At 44.1% G+C, this 10114-nt stretch overlaps 1 protein-coding gene across 5 annotated transcripts in view; it reads left to right on the plus strand.

Annotated features, from left to right (window-relative positions):
- The first annotated feature begins 272 nt into the window (after positions 1–272).
- The window catches only part of LOC143294857 (uncharacterized), a 48165-nt gene continuing 38323 nt past the window's right edge, over positions 273–10114 (plus strand). For 3 of the 5 annotated variants that reach the window (XM_076606366.1, XM_076606368.1, XM_076606367.1), the window contains exon 1: positions 465–904. The gene's annotated coding sequence lies outside the window, so the exon portion shown is untranslated. Of the gene's footprint in view, positions 306–464; positions 905–2892; positions 2962–10114 lie in introns of those variants that run through there. The other 2 variants (XM_076606369.1, XM_076606370.1) reach the window with 2 other exon arrangements.

Here is a 10114-nt window from a genome sequence, read left to right on the forward strand (position 1 = left end):
TCCACCTGCTAATATCGAAACGTTTTCTTCACTTGCGCGCCTCTCTTTTAAAAAAAAGAAAGAAAAAAGAAAGAAAGAAAAAAAAGAAAGAAAAAAAAAAGCTCCGTATAAACAGAACAGGTCGTGACCGTCAACCAACCAATATTCATCATCATCAAGCAGTGAAGCCAAGTCCCAACTTCAACCCAAGCCTTACCACCACCTGCCTTCCCAACCCGTAAAGGTCCAATCCATTATACAGCACGTCAGCGCTGTGCTGTACTGTACTGTCCTGTACGGGCGTCGCCAGGAGGTAGGCTCCTTGGGTGAGTGTTTTGCCTGTCATGGTAAAAAAAAAAAAGGGGGATTGGGGGTGTGTGTGTGTGTGGGGGGGGGGGGGGGGGGAGAGCGCTGTCTGCTGTCATTCGTCACCCGTGACGTTTCCCCCGACACAGAAGTACGTCAGTCAAGGGAAGCATGTCCACTTGTACAAAAAGGCCAGCACACAAGTCCCGGACAACACAACTCCACAACCAACTAGACGACGTAAGGACGTTAAGAACCTAGATCAAGGACGTTAAGAACCTAGATCATTTTATCAACTCTTAGTTTCCTTTAAAATAAATGGACAGTTTCAAAACCGAGTTGTACAAAAGCAAAGCAGAAGAATCAGATTTCGAACACTCCAAAAGTAAGATTTCCAGCTAACGGGAAAACAGTACTGGGAGGAAATGATTTAAACAAAACAACAACAACAACAACAACAAACAAAACACGTCATACAAGTAAAATTGTTGACACCCTAAAAAAATTATTAGGGGAAAGAAAGAAATTTTGAGGAAGTAAAAAGTATCTTGAAGAACAACAGTGCTTTCCCCCCTCAAACTGCGTTGACTGACCAGCTTACGGAGAACCACTATTAAAGGTGAGTGGGTGTATTTTTCTTCTTCTTCTTCTTGCTTGTACTTATTCCACTAGCTGCCATGCCATGATGAATGAAAAATTGAATGTATGTGTGTGATCGTGCTAGCAAATGAACAGTTAGTGAGTGTGTGTATGTGTGTGTGTGTGGGGAGGTGGGGGGGTTGAGTGTGTGGGCGTGAATGTGTACGTATGGCTTTGTTTGCTTGCTTTATGATGTGTGTGTGTGTGTGTGTGTGTGTGTGTGTGTGTACGTAAGTACGTGATAATGTACCAATTGTTCTTTTCAGTGTTTTGTTACTTTTAATAGACTATTCCAGTCACAATTCTTATTCGTCGTTCTTCTTTTTTTTCATTTTTTTTTCATTTTATTTCATTATTTCTATGTTTTGTATCGTTCTTTATTTTTATGTTTTGTGTCGTTAAATGGGCAGAATTGTAAAAAAAAAAAAAAAAAAAAAAGAAATAAAAGAAAAGAAAAAAAAAAGCCTTTACTGTGCTTAATTCTTTGCCCATTAAAGATTCAATCAATCTTCTTCGTCGTCGTCGTCATCGACTTCATTTCCTTGTACTACTTCTTCTCTCTGAGGTGATTTTTTCTTTCTTTCATTTATTCTGTTTTGTGTGGTGATACGCATGCTCACAGTACTATATACACAGATGAAATTTGCCGTGCTATCTGCATCCCTCTGTTCTTTTCGGTGTGTGTGTGTGTGTGTGTGTGTGTGTGTGTGTGTGTGTGCGTGAGCGCGCGCGCGCGCCTGTCTGTCTCTTTGTGTGTTGTGTATGTGTGTGTCTGTGTATGTATGTGTACGTTCATGTGTGCATGTGTACGTGCATGTGTGTCTGTGTGTGTGTCTGTGTATGTATATGTACGTTCATGTGTGCATGTGTACGTGCATGTGTGTGTGTGTGTGTGTGTGTGTGTGTGTGTGTGTGTGTGTGTGTGCCTATTCAGCAACATGTATTCCCTTTACCTGTATGTCTATCTATCAGTCTGTTCATATCCGTCTGCTTTTCAGTCTGTCTTTAAACAAAAAAGGAAACATTTTTCAGTCATTCTGTTGGTGTGTCCCTGATCTCGTTCTCTGCGAGAGAGAGAGAGAGAGATAGAGAGAGAGAGAGAGAGAGAGAGAGAGAGAGAGAGAGAGAGAAACGAAACGAAACGAAACGAAATTGTACTTCACCAGGGTAATGAGATAAGCAAGTGCTCATGCTTTTTTTCCACCGAGCCCTTGACATAAAAAAAACAAAAACAACACAAACAAAGAAACAAAACCCGCAAATATAAAGCATAAGAAATGAAAAAGAAAAAAAGTACTAGATCGAAAAAAAAAACCAAAGAAAAAAAACAGGTGGGGGGATGGGAGAGGGATGTGTGTGTGTGTGGGGGGGGGGGGGGGGGATAATCCATCGACAATTTGTGTGTGTGGGGGGGATAATCCATCGACAAATGTGTGTGTGTTTGTGTGTGTGATAATCCATCGACAACAAACAAAATTACATACACACTCATGCACTCGGGGGGAGGGGGTGGGGGCGAGGGGGGGGGATGTTACAAAGCGAGATAGAAAAAAAGTCAGGCATCATATACTACTCACACAAACTAGGACATCAGTAAGACAACCAAGAGAGAGAGACAGACAGACAGACAGACAGAGACAGAGAGAGCACATCAGTACAAAAATTAGCTTTGTAAATTACGACTACTAACTTATCTAGCGGCGTACGGCATGACCATGTACACACACACACACACACACACATACACACACACACACACACACACACGCATGCACACACACACACACACACACGCATGCACACACACACACACACACACACACACACACACACACACACACGCATGCACACACACACACACACACACACACACACACACACAGCCATTCCGCAGCTGTCCAGTACACACTAACATCCCAATAAAGGTTGTTTGTTTTGTTTTTTGTTTTTTTTAAATTTCAAATGAAGTCATACCGGTGACGTCACATTTCCGCCTCGCTGGGTGAGCTGATGACGTCAAGAGGGGTGGTGGTCAAGGTAAAGACGTCACTGGTCACAGTGAAAGACTCTCTCTCTCTCTCTCTCTCTCTCACAGCAGACAGATGGGATGCATCATCACACATGGGAATGAGAGTGGGAGAAAAAGGCAAACACATACATGACACATGTATCAGTGACAACAAGGCGGCGATGAGAATGGGGAGGGAGTGGTTGAGGAGGGGTAGGGAATGACTGTATAGTACTTCCTCTTCTTCGTCCTCTTCTTCTTTTCACGTGTATGACCGTTTTTTTTGTTGTTGTTTTTTTACCCCGCCATGTAGGCAGCCATACTCCATTTTCGGGGATGGGGGTTGCATCCTGGGTATGTTCTTTATTCTATAACCCACCGAACGCTGACATGGATTACAGGATCGTTAACGTGCGTAATTTTTTTTTTTTTTATCTTCTGCTTGTGTACACACACGGGAAGGGGGTTCAGGCACAAGTAGGTCTGCACATAATTTTATGTTGACCTGTGAGATCGGAGAAAAAATCTCCTCCCTTTACCCACCACGCGCCGTTACCGAGATTCGAACCCGGGACCAGGGAACCTCAGATTGAAAATCCAATGCTTTTAACCACTCGGCTATTGCGCCCGTCTGGAGAGAGGAACTCACGGCGAATGCAAAGGAAACTGTTAACCGGAACGGAAGTTGTCACGTGATGTAATTCAGTGAGTCATCTGACGATTGTGATTTGATTTGGTGGGAAAAGAAGTGTTTTCCCCTGAACTGAACCACTGTCCTCATCCACTGGGTTTGCGATTGGAACAGACATTGCTCTCCTCTCGCTTCAGTTTATCTGGGTGTTAACAACCAGGAATTCACGAAGAGACGTTATTTGTTGTTGTTTGTTGTTTCTGTCTCAAGCGTTTTACAACAGCACTGCGTAAAATTGTGTAGTGGAACAAAATGACGTGATGTTCCATAGGATTAGCTTTGGTTTATAGCATTATATCGGATGTCCCCCCAAAAAGTGAACCGCTTTTTGACAAGTATTTTCTCAGTGATAGAGAAACCGAATTCATTGAAAATTGTCACACAGTAACCTTAGGGTATCATCAACAAGTCTGCAAAATATTTAAATCTGCCTTATCACTTTCACTCAAAGACATTGTTGATCCTTCCAAACTGAAACTTTGGACAGAACTGATTTTGGATACAGACGACAATGAAAAAATCAATAGACTTTGACACCCAGACAGGCTATCTTTATGTAGCCTTTTACTGAACCGAGTGGTTATTCAATGGGATGGTACAAAAGAACGAACTGATTTACTGAATTAAAGGATAGACAAGAATTCTCGCACACAGGCCAGGAACATACGGAGGCCAGTCACAAATGGGTTTTTCTGTTGTTTTATTTACAATAGTTATGAGAACATAAGAAAAGAAGACAAATAATAAGAGTAGAAATAATGAGAAGAAGACAGTGCCTGGAATGGCAAAACCAAATGTCATTAGCACAACATGTCGGCACAAGTGAATAGTAAAGCACATGTATACATATTACATGGAAAGACTATCACTGGGTTTGCGATATGTGTGAAGACCAAACACTGACATCAAATGACATTTCTAATACATTTGAATAGTGTAGATAAAGTGGTTAAAGCTATGCTGATCTAGTGAAAGTACACTGACAGTATATATTAGGTAAAGCTTACACTGTGTCAAAGTGACTCAAATGAATCAGTTTATCATGTTGCACTATACTGGAGTAAGCCGTATAGGAGAGAGCATGATAACTAAATTACAATTAACAGACTGATACATATCAGGTGGTTTTAACCAGTAGCTGATATCACTACAACAGAATACTACACACATCTTAGAGTACTGAGCACACTGTAGCAGTACAACTGATTTCAGCATGCAAAATAATACGTGAATAATAGAAGGATAATAGAATAAGTGGCTTTGATATCATACTGGCAAACTGATAGACCAGATGGTAAGTGAAGAACCATCATGGCTTAACCATTAAGTGGTGAATGAACTTACACAAGTTTGCATCAAAGCCAAATATCATCATAGCCGAGCTGTGACTATATGTCAAAACAATAACTGAACAAAACAATATCACCATACTCATATGAACACAAGTACTGTGTCGAACAATACAATTTACAAATCATCAGCACATTCTACACACTGGTACTTACAGTGATACGTAGCGAGATGTAAGCTGTTGTGGGAACACACACGACACACACACACACACACACACACACACACACACACACACACACACACACACACACACACACACTGCTTGCGACGCAGCAAGAGAGAGAGAGAGAGAGAGCTCCTGTGGTCAGATGACTGACCAGGAATGAAGTGACCACTCATCACTCACAGTGCCAATTTATGTAAGTTAAGCGGACTGCAAAGACAATCGCGTGTGCTGAAAAGCAGATCAGCATAAATCAGGCCAAATCCTACAACAACTGCATTTCTTACAAGGTGTTCAGTGATAGATTTCTAAATGATACCTGAACCGATTTACGTTGGATAAGTCGCAAAAGAAAGAGCTCAACGCCTACTTTCTAATGAGTATAAAACGAAGTGTTGATTATTTACGATGAATTTATCATCTTAATTCAAGTCACCTGAACAGGGTCAGTTTTAACGAGTTCGTCGCTGAAAATTACAAACTGCGTTAAATCAGTTTTACGTAGGCAAACATAAATGGAATAGATTTAAAGATGGAATCGCGACGATTCTGTCAGTATATAGCCTAAAACTTGTAGTTTACTGATCTGACAAAAGAGATATTAATTAAATACGGTGGAGCAGAAACACAGATTCCAGTCAGGCAATAGCGTACCGCGACACTGGTCAAGCAGTGAGTGGGTTGTCTGGCGAGGAGGACAAAATGACGTAAGCGGCTTAGGGTCAGTTGAAATCTTTAGACTGACGAACAATTAACTGAAATCAAGCATGCTTCTAACTGATGAAAGTGTGTGTATAAGCACAACACATATAATATTGCAGTGAACGATACAGAGACTTGATTTAATAGATGATTAGGGAATAGGTTTAGAATGGGCTTTGCATTCAAACCAGGAATGGCGTCACACATTGTGGGCGAGCCGTTGAGGACCAGCTGGTGGTTGCGAAAAATGGCATCTGATACAGCTCAGCTTTCGGCTTGCGCTTGAGTTGAACTATGGTTATCTGCAGCCAGCTAAGCACTTGGCTACATTTAGACTGACACTGATTGACAGATGCCAACACCTGGCAGCTGGCATGAACATGATGGTCACATTGCACAGCTCTAATATTGGATTTGTTTTACATGCTGTTTTGAATTTGACAATACTCGCATAATTTGCGTCCGAACGTTTAGACATTTTGCAGACGTGTTGATGATACCCAAAGGTTATTGTGTGAAAATTTTCAATGAATTCGGTTTCTCTATCACTGAGAAAATACTTGTCAAAAAGCGGTTCACGTTTTGGGGGGACACCTGGTATATAGGCCTATAAACATGCGGATACACGAAATATAATGCCAGAAATAAAAATAAGATCATTCATACTTTCAAAGGGTCGCAAGGCCCATATTACGTGCGGTGGTCAAATGGTTAAAGTGCCGGATTCTCGCCTGAGTCTCCTGAGTTCGATTCCCATAGCACCTGGAGGGTTAAGGTGGAGATTTTTCCGATTTCCCAGGCTAACAGAATCAGTGTGTAGACCTGCTAGTGCCTGAACCCCCTCTGTGTGTATACACACCCAGAAAATCTAATAGGCTTAAAGATCCTGCAATCGATGCCAGCGTTCGTGCACACCGCTGAAAACGGAGAATGGCTGCCTACATGGCGGGGGTAAATAAACAAGACGGTCATACACGTTTAAACCATCTGGTTGAGTTTGTGTACTTGGCTTACACCCGATTGTGCGCGTGACTTGGACCAAATGAATGGCACAGGAAACGAATGATGAGCGCCCAGTGGCAGCCGTCAGTCGGCTGTGCCCAGGAAGGCAGCCTGTTGTGTAAATGACTCGATGTTTGTAAAGCGCTTAGAGCTTGGTCTCTGACCGAGGATAGGCGCCGTATCCACCTATAAAGGAACAACATGAACAACTGCCATGGCAATAACACCACCACCACCACCAATAACAAATACTACAACTACCACTACGATGAGACGATAAACCGAGGTCCCGTGTGCAGCAGGCACAGCGCACGTAAAAGAACCCACGGCAACAAAAGGGTTGTTCCTGGCAAAATTCTGTAGAAAAAACCCACTTCCATAGGAAAAACAATAAAACTGCACGCAGGAAAAAAAAAAGGAGAAAAAAAAGGTGGCGCTGTTGTGTAGCGACGCGCTCTCCCTGGGGAGAGCAGCCCGGATTTAACACAGAGAAATCTGTTGTGATAAAAAAACAAAAAAAAACAAATACTACTGCTGCTACAACAATTACCACTACTGCCAACTGCTGCTAAAACTACTGGCGCTACTTCTGCTGCTGCTGCTGATGATGATGATGCTGATGATGATGCTGCTGCTGCTGCTGATGATGATGCTGATGATGCTGCTGCTGCTGCTGATGATGATGATGATGCTGATGATGATGCTGCTGCTGCTGCTGCTGCTGATGATGATGATGATGCTGATGATGATGCTGCTGCTGCTGATGATGATGATGCTGCTGCTGCTGCTGCTGCTGATGATGATGATGATGATGATGCTGATGATGCTGATGATGATGATGATGCTGATGATGATGCTGATGATGATGCCGTTACACCTCCAGAGTGGATTAAAAAGGATACACACACACACACACACACACATATATATATATATATACATATATATACATACATATATATACATGCTACATTGTTACAACCCCCTTTCATACAGGGGCCATGTTCTATCGTGAATTAACCATTCATCGATTCTGTGTGTGTGTGTGTGTGTGTGTGTGTGTGTGTGTGTGTGTGTGTGTGTGTGTCTGTTTCTGTCTCTCTGTCTCTGTCTCTCTCTGTCTCTTATTTTCTCTTTCTGTCTGTCCCTCTGTATGTCCGGCTGTCTGTCACACACACGTACACGTACACTCAAGCACACACACACACACACACAAACACACGCGCGCGCGCGCGCTCTCTCTCTCTCTCTCTCTCTCTCTCTCTCTCTCTCTCTCAGAGTGACTCCCCCACAAGGCCTATTTAATGTCACGTGCTATGAGTGAATCACGCAAGAAACCTTGGGCGTTTCACCTCAAGAACCTCTTGAGGGACAACGGCCTGTTTGAAGCGTAGCAGCAACATGGCGTAGGTTTTCGTGAGTACCTTGAGACAGAGACTGGTTAGTAGTTTCTTACGGGAATGGGAAGAAGGGATACAGACTAGCCAACGCTTTGAATTTTATGCCCAGTTCAAAAGATTATTCAAGGTTGTGCCATATGTGGACTGTAAACAGTTACGCTGTTACAAGTGTGCATATGCTCAATTCAGATTCGGCTTTTCACCCATTAACTCTCACAGGTTTCGGTACCGAGCAGATTTATCCCCTCAGCAGTCATTATGCCCAATGTGTAAGCTTGAAATCGAGGATGAAAACCATGTTTTGTTTGTCTGTTCAGCTTATGTAGCTTTACGCAACGAGTTCTTTCGGTTGAGTCCGAAACTGATAATTTGCCTGCACTGATGGGAGCTGATGATGACGAGACCGTGTCAAAGCCTTCTCGATTTCTGTGGAGAGTTTTTAAATTGCGCTGAGAGCATACATGCTGAAGTTGGCTTCCAAGTTACACCGCAGCATTCCATTCTGATACTCGTGTTGTTAGTGTGAATTATCCTCTGCTACGCTTCATGACAATGTCTGTCTACTTGAAAATGATTTCTTTTTTTTTCTTTTTTAACGCTGTATGACATATCCCCAAAGTCCCCATTGAAATGAACCTTATGTGTTTCTTCAATAAATCATCATCATCATCATCATCATCTCTCTCTCTCTCTTAACATAAAACTATAAACAAACAAACAAAAAACAACAACAACAACAACAACAAACAACAACAACAACAAACAAACAAACAAACAAACAAAAAAACAACCCAAACCACTCCCACATCAAAATGAGGTCAGAGACAACAGCACGTCAAAGCGTACCCTCCGAACAACAACATCACAAGCATTCCTCACTGTCTTCATCTGCGTCATCTGTCACCCCTCCACCCTCCCTCCCTCCTTCTCATCTGCATCTCTCCATGTCTGTTCAGTCACAAAACCAAGAGAGAACAAAGAGAGAGAGGGAGGGGGTGGGAGGGGGAGAGTGAATGGCGGATAGAGAGGGGGGTGGGTGGGGGAGAGTGAATGGCGGATAGAGAGGGGGGTGGGTGGGGGAGAGTGAATGGCGGATAGAGAGGGGGGTGGGTGGGGGAGAGTGAATGGCGGATAGAGAGAGGGGGGTGGGGGAGGGGGAGAGTGAATGGCGGATAGAGAGGGGGGTGGGTGGGGGAGAGTGAATGGCGGATAGAGAGAGGGGGGTGGGGGGAGGGGGAGAGTGAATGGCGGATAGAGAGAGAGGGGGGTGGGAGGGGGAGAGTGAATGGCGGATAGAGAGAGGGGGGTGGGGGGAGGGGGAGAGTGAATGGCGGATAGAGAGAGGGGGGTGGGGGGATGGGGAGAGTGAATGGCGGATAGAGAGAGGGGGTGGGGGGAGGGGGAGAGTGAATGGCGGATAGAGAGAAAGGGGGGTGGGTGGGGAGAGTGAATGGCGGATAGACACAGAGAGAGAGAGAGGGAAGGGGGTGGGAGGGGGAGAGTGAATGGCGGATAGAGACAGAGAGAGAGAGAGAGAGAGAGAGGGAGAGAGAGACAGAGAAGGGGTGGGAGGGGGAGAGTGAATGGCGGATAGAGACAGAGAGAGGGAGAGAGAGAGAAGGGGGGTGGGAGGGGGAGAGTGAATGGCGAATAGAGACAGAGAGAGAGAGAGAGAGAGGGAAGGGGGTGGGAGGAGGAGAGTGAATGGCGGATAGAGAGAGAGAGAGGGAAGGGGGGTAAGAGGGGAGAGTGAATGGCGGATAGAGACAGAGAGAGGGAGAGAGAGAGAAGGGGGGTGGGAGGGGGAGAGTGAATGGCGAACAGAGACAGAGAGAGAGAGAGAGAGAGGGAAGGGGGTGGGAGGAGGAGAG

The sequence above is a fragment of the Babylonia areolata genome, chromosome 20, assembly GCF_041734735.1.
Source record: "Babylonia areolata isolate BAREFJ2019XMU chromosome 20, ASM4173473v1, whole genome shotgun sequence".
Classification (NCBI taxonomy): Eukaryota; Metazoa; Mollusca; class Gastropoda; order Neogastropoda; family Buccinidae; genus Babylonia; species Babylonia areolata.